The following is a 14312-nucleotide window of genomic DNA, read 5'->3' as shown; positions in this document are numbered from 1 at the left end:
ACAGCAGAAGCCAGCACTAATCCTTCACATAACTAGCCTCTCTCACTCTGCTCTGTGAAATCATTTCCCTTGACACAAGTTTGGATAGGTTCCATGGCTTTCTAGGCACTTTCTGGTAATAAAAGTTCTCCAGCAACTGTTAAATAATTAAAACCCCATTCAGCATAATATCAAAAGTCCAACCTTCGTTTAATTTAAATCTTCCCCTTCCTCCAACACTGGCCTATTTCAGGCAAAGAGAGGTATAGGTGACTTTTGATTCTGCTTAAGAGTCAAGTCTTAAGTAAGAGAGAAGGGAGCCTTAGGACTTAACTGGTCTTACTTGCCTGGGACATCCTACACTGGCAGCAGGGCCTCCCTTGTGGTGCTTGCACAGTGGCTGGCCCTTCATCACATGGCTCTGGTATTTTCATTGGAGTTCCCCCTTTGGACATCTGCAATGAGGAGTTTCCCCAGGGGCAGACAATGCTTCATCTGGCTGGCACACGGGCTGTCCCTAGTCTTTGGGCTTCTCTGATAACACCTGTGGCATAGTCTTGCCGTTTCCTGATTCATAAGGTGTTCCTGGTGAATGCCTCTCAGACAGCTCATGCTGAGACTCCTTTAAGGCATTTACAGCTGGACTCTGGGGAGACACACCATGGCTGTCTCGGCAGATGCAGGTAGCATCAACCTGCATCTCACCTTTGAGCTTCCCATAGTTCAAAATGGCACCGTGGATGAGAAGCAAGTGAAAGCAGAGGTATGGGACTAGAGAGGGAATGGTGTGATGCACAGAAGCAAGAGAGAGGAAACTGCCTTGAATGAAACCCACAATCTATTCCAGAGCATAGAAAATGACGGAATGCTTCCCTGTGTTTTATAAAGCCAGATAAACACGATATCAAAATGACACCAATAACACCAACAATAAAGACTCCAAGTTAATCTTACTTATTACAATAGATATGAAAAACCCTAAACACTAGCAAATATAATTCAGCAGTTAATTAAAGAAATGATATACCACAATAAAATAAGGTATTTCCCACAAATGTAAATATAGGAAATATAGTAGTAGGAAATCAGTATGTGTGTGTGATATCCCCTGCTGGGATACATGTATGATTATTTCAAAGGATAATGACAAGATAGCAATAAAATTCCATTCTAATTCCTTAATTTTTTTTTAAAAAAAGAAAATCATCTAGCAACCCTGATTCCTTATTTTAAAAAAAATTATTTAGCAACACAGAAGGATGCTTTCTTAACATGAAGGAAGCCAGCCATTTTCTTAACAACAAGGCAAGCACTGGAGGTATTCCCAATAGCAATAGGAATAAGATAAAGATTCCCTCCAACCCACTGTTGTATAATACTATCCTTAAAGTTCTGAACATTATATTAATATTTGAAAAAGAAAAGGAATTCCAGTTATTGAAAATAAAGAGATAACATAATAATTATATGTAAATTATATCATATCACGTAACCTTAAAACTACAAAGCATCTACTGAAAAATTATCAAAGATAATCAAAAGATTTGAGACAAAAGTATAAATTGAAATATTTATTGCATATCAGTGAAAGTATATTTTAAATAGAGAAACAGCAAAAATGTCCTGTTCACTATTTTAACAAAAAGATACACAAAAGCCCTAGAGAAAAGCTTATAGGCATGATCTAATTTTTTTTTTTTTTTAGATTTTTATTTATCTATTCATGAGAGACACAGGGAGAGAGAGGCAGAGACACAGGCAGAGGGAGAAGCAGGCTCCATGCAAGGAGCCCGATGTGGGACTTGATCCCAGATCCTGGGATCACGCCCTGAGCTGAAGTCAGACGCTCAACTGCTGAGCCATCCAGGCATCCCTATAGGCATGATCTATATGAAAAGAACTGCAAAACCTGGCTATGGGATGTCAAAATAGAGGAATATATGACGTTCCTGGATGGGAAAATGAATATTATAAATAAGTCAAATGAATTTATAGGTCTAAATGCAATCCAAATCTCAATGGGATTTTTAAAATATTTGACAGTGTGATGATAAAATTCATTTGGAGGCAAAAATAAACATAAAATGCCAAAAAATACTATAAAAAGGAAGAATCATCTATGAACATGGTCTCTACCAGCTGTAAATTTTAAGGCCATAAGAAATAAGATAGTGTGACTAAAATTTCAGAAAAAAATAAAATTAATTTTTTCCTAAAGACTACACTGCAGCAATATCCAGGTGGCATAAAGTTATTAAAACATGAAAGCAGAGAGACAAGTATCTTTGTGATCCTTTTGTGAATAAAGACATTCCAAACCCAAAAGCTGTTGAAGAAAATACAGAGGGAAACTTGGAAGATTAAATTTAAAGGGAAATGTGAAGCTTCTGTAAGTCAAAGAATATAATGATCATAACTAAAGGCAGATCCAAAAAACAGAGAAGAAAATTTGCTACAAGACAAACAAGGTATCTGCATCCATCCATAATTACTTCAGAATTCAGACAATTCATTAGGAAACATAACTAAAATCTTCATAGAATAATGGATATGGAATATGAACAGCTAGAGGAACTCCAATAAAACATACAAAAATTTCAGCTTTAGTATTCATTTTTAAAAGGTGAAGTAGAGGGGATCCCTGGGTGCCTCAGTGGTTTAGATCCTACCTTCGGCCTAGGGCATGATCCTGGAGTCCTGGGATCAAGTCCCACATCGGGCTCTCTTCATGGAGCCTGCTTCCCCCTCTGCCTGTGTCTCTACCTCTCTCTTTCTCTGTGTCTCTCATTGATAAATAAAATCTTAAAAAAATAAATAAAAGGTGAAGTAGGGAGATAGAGCCTACAGGTAAGGAATGAGTAAGTCATGGGAATAAAAAGCTGAGCATAAGGAATACCATCAATGATACTGTAATAGGGATGTAATGGGACAGGTGGTGGCTATCCCTGTACTGAACATAGCCCAATGTATATGAACTTGTCAAGTCACTAAGTTGAACACCTGAATTAATGTAACATTGTGTGTCAACTATACTCACATAAGAAAAAGAAAAAAAGACTAAGATGCTATCATTCTATTAAATTAGCAAATGTTAAAAATGATAATATTCAGTGTTGACAGTCTGGGAGGTATGGAATTTTCATACATCAATGGAATTGGAAATTGTTGCAACTCTTTAATAAAAGAACTTAACCATTAAAATCAAAAGTCTTAAAATAGGCTTTGATGAAGTAATTCCATTTCTAGGCATCTGTCCTAAAAAAGGTATTAGGTATGTACAAAAAGACTTTTTTTATAAGCAAGTTTAATTCATCATTATTTAGACAGAAAAAGACTTGAACTAGCCCACATGTCCAGCTATAGAGGAATAATTAATAATGCAACTATAAAAAAAAACATTTTCTGAGAATATTTAATAGCATGTAATATTGCTCATGATCTAATGCTATGTGGAATAAAGCAGGTATAGAACTATGTATCTCAATTTATTCTAGGAAGATAGACAGATAAATACTTTTTTAAGACTCTAAGGAAATACTTTAAAATGTTAATAGTGGGTTGGCAAAGACTGATAAAGCTTCTCCCTTCATGTTTTTCTTAAATTCTTAGGTAAATTTTTAAATTGTGTAAAATAAGCCATATTACAAAAAAAATTTCAGAAGAACATATACACATGCTTTTAAATTATTAAAGTAAATAAGAGCAAAGTTCTCATACTTCCTGATTCCAAAACCAACTATAAAGCTATAGTAGTAAAACGGCATGGTACTGATATAAGTATACACATATATATCAATGGAATAGAATCAGAAGTCCAGAAATAAACCATATATATATATATATATATATATATATATATATATATATATAGTCAATAAATTTTCTACAAGGGTTCAAAGACTATTCAATGGGGAAAGAATAGTGTTTCAACATAAGGTTCTGGGACACAGGTATCCACACGCAAAAAAAATAAATGTGACCTCTACCTCACATCATCTATAAAAATAAACTCAAAATAGATTAAAGACATACCGAAACATTAGCATTAAAACTATAAAACTCTTCAAAGGAAACATCTTGGCATAGTTTTGTGACCTTAGAAAAAGCAACCATTTATTAAATATAAGATCAAAAACATAAGCAACAACAACAAAATAGATTAATTCGATCTTATCAAAATTAAAAACTTTAATGCTTTAAAGAAAACCATTAAGAGTGAAAAGACGGCCCAAAAAATGGGAGAAAATATATACCAATTACAATCAGATAAGAGTCTAGTATCCAAAATATCTAAAAAACTGTCAGAACTCAACAATAAGGCAAATAACCCAATTTAAAAATGGACAAGGAATCTGAGTGCACGTTCTCCAAAGAAGATCTTTAAATGGCCAATAAGCCAGGAGAAGATGCTTGTTAGGAAGTAGGAAAAGGCAAAAAATTAAAAACCATAATGAGATACTATTTCACACCCACTGGAATGGCTACATTAAAAAAAATGCAAAGGAAAAGAACAAGTGCTGATGAGGATGTAGAGAAATTGGAATCCTCAGACATTGCTGGTGGGAGTATAAAATGGTTCCACTGTATGGAAAAAGCTTAACAGTCCCTCAAAGGTTAAATATTTACTGCATGATCCAGCAATTTCACTCCTAAAAATATACCTAAGAGAAGTGTAAATCCATGTCTACACAAAAACTTCTACATGAATAACAGCATCATTCACAGTCACCAAAAAAAATGAAAATAACCCAAATGTGCATCAAGTGAACAGACTGTTTAAATGTGATATAGCCATAAAATGGAATATTAATTAGCCATAAAAAGGAATGAAGTACTGACGCATACTACAACATGGATGAGCCTTGAAAATATTATGCTAAGTGAAAGAAGTCAGACACAAAAGGACACATATCATATGCTACCATTCATATGAAATATCCAGAATAGGCAAATCTATAGAGACAAAAAAAAACGGGTTTGTGGTTGCCAGGTAGTAGGAGGAGAGTAGAATTAGGAGGAATAGTGTTTTTGGGAGGAATGATGGAAATATTCTGGAATCAGTAGGGGTAATGGCTGTGCAACATGGCACATATATTAAAAACCAATGGATTTTGCACTTTAAATAAATTAAAATTGTATGTTATGTGAATTTTATCTAAATCAATTTTTTAATTAAAATATGTTTTAGATGAGGGCAGCCCGGGTGGTTTAGCAGTTTAGCGCCACCTTTGGCCCAGGGCCTGATCCTGGAGACTCAGGATGGAGTCCTACGTAGGCTCCCTGCATGGAGCCTGCTTCTCCCTCTGCTTGTGTCTCTGCCTCTCTCTCTCTCTCTCTCTCTCTCTGTATGTCTGTCAGGAATAAATAAATAAAATCTTTAAAAAATATGTTTTAGATGAAATTAAAATCAAATGTGTGTAGAACTCTTGAGGCACCTGGAGTCAGATCTTTTATGTAACAGGATTTTGCAAAGGCCTATCTCCACAATCCGGTTCCTAGCTCTGACTGACCACGTGACATTGGCCACTTGTTGCTTTAAGCCCATTTTCTCATTATGAAATAAGCTGTTTTATGGTTCAAATGGAATAGCCTTTGTGACTATAAGGCATAGTTGTAAGGGACTATTATTACTTTGATCTCTTCTCACTCTTTTCTAAATTGCAGACTCAGAAGAGTCAACAGAATGCCTTAGGAGAACAGATCTTCTGCCTACATCAGTAGAAATGATATTTGAGCTTGTCTGGTTGAGTTTACCAGAAAGATCCAAGAAAAGCCTTTTGAGACAAAAAGAAATGTGTATTGGAAAAACACAAACTCAGGGAATGCTAGGTGTTTAATGTGGTTGGAAATCACTGGAGTAGAAGTTGTGGGAAAGAATAATGGAGAAGAATTTGGGAGCAAGTCATGTAGGGCCTCTTGTTAAAGAAGTCTGTATTTTGTCCTTGGAGCGAAGAGGAGGCGATGGATATGTTTAGGGGTGGGTGTCAGGATGACAAATGAATCTTAGGAAGGAGTGTTGTGACATCATGGAGGATGAGCCAATGTAGGGATAGGCTGTCAACAAGAGGACCTGACAAAAGGTGATTGAAACTCTGTAGGTGAGAGGTATCAGGGATCTGATCTAAGGTAGGAAAAAAGTAAGGATAAACAGGAAGATCTGAAGGAAAGGACATTTTGAGGTAGAATCCAAAGTATTTGGCAATCGGTTAAATATGTATTAAGGAGAAGAGGAATAAATACAAATATAAGGTTTTTGCTTTTAAAAACAAGGGTCTACTACCATACCACTGATCAAGATTGGGCTTTCTTGCTGAGCTGGCATGGTGAGGATCACATGTTTGATGTGAGATATATTAAGAATTAAGTTAAATACTGATCGTGGATCACCGGGTTGGAAGAAACAAACTCACTCAAGCATGAGCAGGCAAAAAGGAATTTACTGTGAAAAAAGATTCAAATGTAAGATTTGTGAGGTCAGAGACTACATTTTTCTTGTCCAGCAAAATATTTCTTGCCCTTAGCGAAGTTCCTGATGTAAGTAGGTTGTCGAACGATATTTGAAAAATGATTGAATTTCGTGAGCTACAATGAAGGCAACACAGCAGGGGCTCATCAGCACTAGAGAATTCTTAGGAAATCACCTGCTCCATCTCGATCTCTCTGAAATCCCATTGCAATTTGCTTGGCTCCACTTTGCACATTTGCCCCATTCTCCAGATCCTTTCTCTCAACTGGCTTCCTCTGCTTATTTATCAATTGGAGAAGGTCTCAAGCCCTGTATCACCTTACAGTTGTAGGGCTCTCTGGCAGGGGATTTCCAGGCAAAGGAATCTGACTGGCCTGGCTTAGAGCAGATAGTCACTCTGGTCAAATCAACTATGGCCTGAGGGAAGAGGTCACATAGTGATCTGCATGGCTACCCTTTATGGGCTGTGGGAAGGCACATTCTCTAAGAAGGGGGTGTTGGCAGACAGAAAGTGACTGTACTTCTAATATAGGGCTGCAGCCAAACACCAGGTGTAGCTGAAAATATGGGACCTACATTTTAGACAGGGTGGCTGGAGATTTTGGCATTATTAGCAAACAGATAATGCTTGAAGTCATCGGTCTAGATGAAACAACCTCTGTATGTAGAAAAATGAGTATGTAGAAGTGATAAAATACTGGGCTATAAGAAATAAAGGGAAAGAGTCAATGAATGAGAGGAGTCATTGTCAGAGAAAGATTTAAAAAACCCAGGAGAGACACATAGAGACTTTGAGGAAGGAGAGAATACTAAGAAATAAAAAACAGTTTCATCTTCATTTTTAAAAAGCATTTTCTGATAGTTTCACAAGCCTGCAAGTTGAGATAGATACATCATTCTGGGTGTCAGCCAGGCTTTTGATATCTTTCATGACATCATTTTGGACAAGACAGAGAAACAAAGATGGGATAAAATTCAGATGGGAGAATTACCAATCAGGCAATGAAGAACCCCGAAGGGATATAATGGGAGGATATCCAGCACAGGCAACTCTAATGTAAGCCGAAAGACTCTAATGTAGTCTTGTTTTTGTGAACTTCTTATAAGCTGTGTGGATATAAATAAGAATCATTCCTTTATCTAATTTGTGAATAGCATGAAGGTGGAAATAATGGCAAGAAACTGGTGTGTCAGAGTGAGGGTCCTACCTGAATTCAGTGGAAAAGAAGAGGATAACTTGGCAACTTACTGAAACCACTGATTTCCAACCCCACCTCAGTCAAATTCCTGCTGATGGGATGGGAATAGAAAACTCATATTTGTAACCCTTTTTCCAGGACATACTACTTCCCAGTATTGTCCATGGACTAACATCTGAGAACATGGGCTTAAACTGCTAACAGGCTCAGTTTCTGAGTCGGTAAAGTGAGAAGTCACCAGAATGATCCCTAAGGTCTTTTCCAACTAGAATGTTTACATCTGTGCACATGGAAGGAAGACATGTATTTCAACAGAGAGTTTACCCAACCTCTAATTGCTGACCTCAGTCCTTGCACTGGGGATTTGAACACCATCATGACATCCCCGAAGTAAGCATCCTCATTCTGTGATCAATCCTTATTCTGGGAAGTTATGTGGTAGCTTTCAAAAGATGCTTAAAATGTAAATACACATTTATATAAAATTAATTGGGTAAGTAGATAAATAAAACCTTAGGTGTCAGACACTGAAAGTCTCAATGGCATGTTACACACCAGGTTTCTTTCTCAAATTCAGCCATACCCATTTGCCTAACCCCCAAGATCACCCTTAAATGTCTGATTTTATTGTCAATGGAAAGAGAAACTAGTGTGCTGGGATAAGATCCAGGCAGGAGTTAAAAACAAGTGATAATGAATGTGCATCATAGGTGTTCTTCTTACAGCCATGGGTGAAGCACATTTCTCACCACAGAACAGGTTTAATGAAGCAGTGAGTGAAGGCCAAGGTAGAGTCATTAACATCTCATCTCTTGGTGGAGATGCTGGTTATCCAATGACACTACGCAGTAAGACCAGGTAGGACTGCGCTCCACATCTTTAGTACTGGGAATCTCATCCAGTGATAGAAGAGCTCAGATCATACTTCACTGCACAAATATTTACTGAGTTTCTACCATGCTCCAAACACTTTTCTAAAGAAGCTCAAAGCTGGGTGAGAAAGACAGAATGAATAGTTGTAAAGTAAGAGCATAGTGATGGATAGATACAAATAGCCACTATGGAAGCATAGTGATGGATAGATACATATAGCTAGTATGGAAGCACAGAGGAAGGACAGCCATCCCTCCCTCCAGGAAGAGGACCAACCTGGAAAGGCTTTTTTAAAGTAGGTGACTAAAAGCCAAAAGGCTAAGCCTCGAATAATGAAGTTAGGCATCTTTGCTGGTAAATATAGCCAGGTGTCAGTGGGCAAAAGAGCCCAAGAGAGGATGTTCTTGGCAGTTATGAGTTTAAGCAGTTTCACATACCGAACATGCTCTATGTAGAAACCTGAAAGGACAGAGAGCAAATCAGGAGGTGAGGTTGGAGATGGACCTCCATCCAGGAACTTGGACTTTACCCTGCAGGAAACGGAGGATCTCTGAGGGTTCAAAAGTATAGGAGTGATGTCTAAGGCTGACATCTGGAGGAGGGATTTAATGGAGCTAAAACTAGAGGGAGGAGGACCAGTTATGATGACCACTGATGAACAAGAGACGATCGAGGCCAATCTAGAAACCTAATGGTAGAGATGGATAAAGGGAATCATTTAAAAAAAAAAAAATAGGTAACATCTCCTGTGTTTGGCAATATGTAGGTATGAGGAGCAGGAGTGAACTGGGGTGAGTTCCTAGGTTTGTGGTTTGGATGACAGAATGGCACTAATTTAAGAAGAGAGAAAGAGCAGGCAAAGTAGATTACTCTAAAGTTTGGATGAAAAGGAAATGAGATTTGGAGTACCTTGATGGCTCAGTTAAGCATCTGACTCTTGGGCTCAGGTCATGATCTCAGGGTCCTGGGATCAAGCCCCATGTCAGGTTCCATACTGAGCACAGATTCAGCATGTCCCTCTCCCTCACCTCCTCCCCTCACACACGCACACTCTCTCTCTCTAATAAATACATGAATAAATCTTTTTAAAAAAGAAAAGGAAATGAAATGCGATTAGATGGAGTTAGTGGGGGACATAGACAACAGACTATACATTTCAGGAGGACAAGGACTGTATCTGTATTATTCACTCACAATGTCCTCAACACCTAGATCAGTGTCTGTGCTTTTAAATCTTGAATAAATGTTATTTCCAATGAATGTTGTAGGGACACGGGAAGGATGGATCCTTAGATGAGAAAGATTTGAGCATGTTTATAAGCAGAGAGGAACCAACTGGGGGAGGAAATGAAGTTATAACAGAAGGAAGGTATGCTTGATATAGTAAAGAGGATCCCAAAATAGGCCACGTTGGCATAAGGATTATTTAGAGCAGACTGATGGCAACTGGAGAATTGACAGATATAGAAAGAGTTCTCTGCCCTCTTTTTATCTGCCTAAAAAAGCAGGGCATAAGTTTCCCTAGGTGAAAGTGCCTCCACCACCACCAGGAAGAGAAGAGCAATTCTTACCATCAGAGATAGACAGTCAACACCAAGATGAGTTTCCATAAACCAACTTTACTAAAATAACCTTTATTTTCCATTAATTCCCCCATAGATTTCACTCAATCTTCTCTTGATGCTCAAACCTCCTTTTCTTCCTTAACATGGTATATAAGCCCCTGAGTCCAATAGCTTCCTTGAATTTCACTTCCTTTCCATGAACTCTTGTGCAAGTAAACATTAAGAAAATATTGTGCCTTACTGCTGTTAATCTATCTTTTGTTAGTTTATTTTGCATGCCTCCAGACACTGAACCTAAGAGGGGAGAAGGAAAAGTTGTTTCTCCCCGACAACAGCCAAGCCCCTAAAGAGGTGGGAAGGGATAGGGTCCAGGGTGCAGGTAATTTCACAAAAAGTGCAACATCACCTGCCCTGAGCCAAGAGAAAAGTTGCTGAGGATGGCTACTAAATATAAGTGTTTATAGAGAAAATACTAGGAAGTTGAAGGAGCTTATGCCTGATGGGCTTTCATATTCTTGAATTAGTTAGAGGCAGTCTTAGTGATACTCCTCACCTCTGATCCTATATTACTGTCCTTGAACCAACTGAGAGCCAGAAGGGCTGGGCTTTACATTCTCTCTCTGTCATATCCTGAGTTGTACCCCCTAAGTATAATTGAGACCCACAAGCCTGGCACCTTGTGTGTATGTATGTGTAACAGTTTCTTTTAACATAAAAATAATACATGCATATGGCTAAAAATAAAAGATACGGAATGATATAAATTAATGAGAAAAGTCGTCACCAAATGTGTTGTAAGACCAGGGTGTGTGTGCTTGGAGGGGAATGAGTAGGATATATATGTAACAAGCTTTTCAAACAAGTCTTAAAGCTCCAGGCCTCAAATAAAGTTTTGAGTTATCTATTGAATAAAATGTTAAAGAAGTTCAGAAACTGTTTTACAAAAAAAGCCTAATTCAAGACTTGCTATATATACTATGAAACTCAGTGCTCCTTTTGTCCTTCTAGTCTTTTCCTTTAAGATGAATTCTCTATTATGAGGATTTTTAGTTCCTCAAGTAAATAGAGCCCTGCTGGTCTTCCCTACCAGCTGTGCAGACATGTCCAGGCTTGACTGGATCCCAGGGCAGGGAAAAAAAAAGGCCTGGCTTTAAGCTGGGTCTCCTGCTGTGCAAATTTACAAAAATATTTCATGTCATACACCCACGGATTCAACAATTTAGAGGGGAGTCCAAAAAGTTAAATGCACAAAAGACTGTAAAAAGAAGTGAGCGGTATGAAACAGCAAATGAGAAACCACACAATGTGTGTATTATTCTTCTGGTCTGCGTGAGAAAGAATCATGACTAATAAAAGAAAAATGAATGACCATGACCCTCAAAAGGTGCTGATCAAAGAAAATGTAGTTCCATTATTTTTCCGCCTCTGGTTTAATCTTAGGGGGCCAGTTTTGGTCCAATCCAGGAAACTTGGTTGAATTCAAGAACTTAAGAGAGTCTCTTCAGATAGTTGAGTCTGCTTTGGATAACACGGAGTCTTTCACATTTTCTCCCCCTTCTTTTGCTCTTCCCTAAGACAACACATGGCTGTAGAGGGTGATGGTAGTATATATCTCATGGTGGGTTGTAAAGGAGAGGCAGGGCCCTTGGATTCACACAATATCTGATCAAGGCTCCTGGAACTTAAATGTGAAATGAAAATTCTATATACCTTGTTATGATACAGATTCTGGTTCACAGAATCTGGGGTGATAACCCAAGATTCCACATATCTAACAAGATCCCAGGTGATACTGATGCTGTGCTGGTCTTTGGATACACTTCAAAAGCTCAGTTCCTAGATCCTTGCAGGCCTCTGATGTAACATGTCTGTTCTGCTTAGCCTCCAGGCCAGTGACCACTGAGGTATGACCCAGTAGACATTTTGAGATGACATGCTGCCTCTCACAAAGGAAGTCTCAGCCATCTTCCTTCAGTTACAAAGTCTTTGCATAGAGGCTTCTTTGGCTCTGTACAGCTCAGGTGCTCTCTCAGAGCATGGGCATCTACTCACTAGGATGTGAGGGAACGTGTGGGCTCCCCGAATGCCATACAAGGCATCGGAGCACCTCACAGGGTACAACTTCACACTCATTTATCACCTTCTACCACATTGCACCATCTCCTGTGTCATACTGGAAGAGGTCCCATGTGACAGTTCTTTAGGCTTACAGCTTTCCTCTAGCACCAGGTCAGAGGCCATTGTAGGAGAGGAAACATTCCTTTTCCTACTACCCTGCTGGGTTCTCCCTCTCCCTTACAACCATGTAAATTGGTTGACAAAAGAGAGATTAACAAAAGAAAAGCACTGAAATTTATTTAATATAAATTTTATTTAACACTGGAACCTTTGTAAGGAAATGAAGACCCAAGTGAATGGTGAAACCTGAGGATTTTTATATGAGGTTTGCTGAAGAGCAGAAAGTCATGAGAAGATGTGATAGGATGGACAGGTATGAGTTAAAGGCAGTAAACTGGGGGGAAACTTAGCAAGGTCTGTTCATCCAGATTCTTCTCATTACCCTTTATCTTCAGAGACAAGCTTGTTCCTTTCCTCCTGGCACAAGGAGGGCACCTCTCACATGAGGGTTTACTGACTTGCTTGGGCAGAGATGTGGGAGCTCTGAGAGTCCTTGCTTCTGCCATTTCTCAGGTCACTTCAGCCTAAAATGTTCAATATGCCAAGGCACGATATTTTGAGGTAGCATATTCTGACCCACATCATAGTCCACCTCTAACTCCCATAATATTCTCCTATTTGGCTGAATATTTCTGAGGTCTCATATCAGAGTGCAGCTTCAAGAAGGGAAAACAGAATCATAACATGCCTCTGCCTGGCTAGATCTCTGCCTCCCTCCCATTGCACCACACCTGAGCAAGAAGGGCTGGGCATTTTGTTTCCTCTCCATCATATCCTGAGTAATACCTCCCTGTTGTGGTGAAGCCCTAGATTCATATGTTGAACCCCTAATCTCCAATGGGATGGTATGCACTGGGGCCTTTGGGAGGTAACTAGGTTTAGATGAGGTCAGATGTCATTAGTGCCTTAAACAGACATGAAGGTACCAGAGCTCACTTTCTCTCTCTCTTTCCCCCATGTGAGGATACAGTAAGAAGGAAGTGGGCTGTGAACCAGAAGGAGGGCCTTTACCAAGAAGCTGACAATGAAGGCATCCTGATCCAGGACCTTCAGCCTCTAGAACTGAGAAATGAATGTTTTTTGCTGAAGTCACTCAGTCTATGGTATTCTATGGTATTCTGTGATAATAGCCCAAACTGACTAAGATACTCTCTAAGCATAGTCAAGTCTCAGGAGGCTTGACACTCAAGCTGTCAAATGGGAGTTAAAGAAATTTAGAAACTGCTCTGTTTGTATTTATTATTTATTTTGCAAAAAAGAACAAACATCTAAGTTTATTTAATAAATACTTATATTTTTCTGTGTAAATAAGCATATCATAAGTAAACCAGGTGTCTGAAACTTTATGTATAATATTCCATTTTTTAATTGAGGTATAATTGACATGTAACATTTTATTAGTTTCAGCTGTATAACATAATTCAGTATTTGTATACACTGAGAAATGGTCACCATAGTAATGTTAGTTACCAACCATTACCACAGAAAGTTACAGAAAAAAAAATTTTCTTGTTATGAGAAATTTTAGATTTCATTCTCTTGGCGACTTTTAAGAACATGCTACAATATTATTGAGTACAGTCACCATGCTTTATATTACATCCCCATGACTTATTTATTTTATAATTGAAAGTTTGTACCTCTTGACCTCTTCACCCATTTTGCCTAACCCCCAACTGCCCTCCCCTCTAAGACCACTGTTCCATTCTCTGTATCTATGAAAGAGATTCTTTTATTAAGAAAATGTCTTATTTACAAGGCTTGCTATAAACTTTGAGACTCAATGACTCTTTTTCCTAGGTAGGATTTGTTCTCTCTCCTCCTAAACTAGTGAGCCTTAAGGTTTAGCCATGGAGGCAAAAGACTGTAAGAGACTATGACGTAGGGTGGAAATAAAGCTATATTGGTTTTCTGTATCGGATATGTTATACCTATAACCATACTCATACATCTCATAAATGCTAATTCACAAAGCCCATTTCTGTTCCTCCTTCCCTTCTGACTTAATTGTAATGTAGTGATTACCTTACATTACACTCTTGTCCTATTTTA

Source organism: Canis lupus, chromosome 11, assembly GCF_003254725.2.
Source record: "Canis lupus dingo isolate Sandy chromosome 11, ASM325472v2, whole genome shotgun sequence".
Classification (NCBI taxonomy): Eukaryota; Metazoa; Chordata; class Mammalia; order Carnivora; family Canidae; genus Canis; species Canis lupus.
This window is presented reverse-complemented; position numbering follows the sequence as displayed.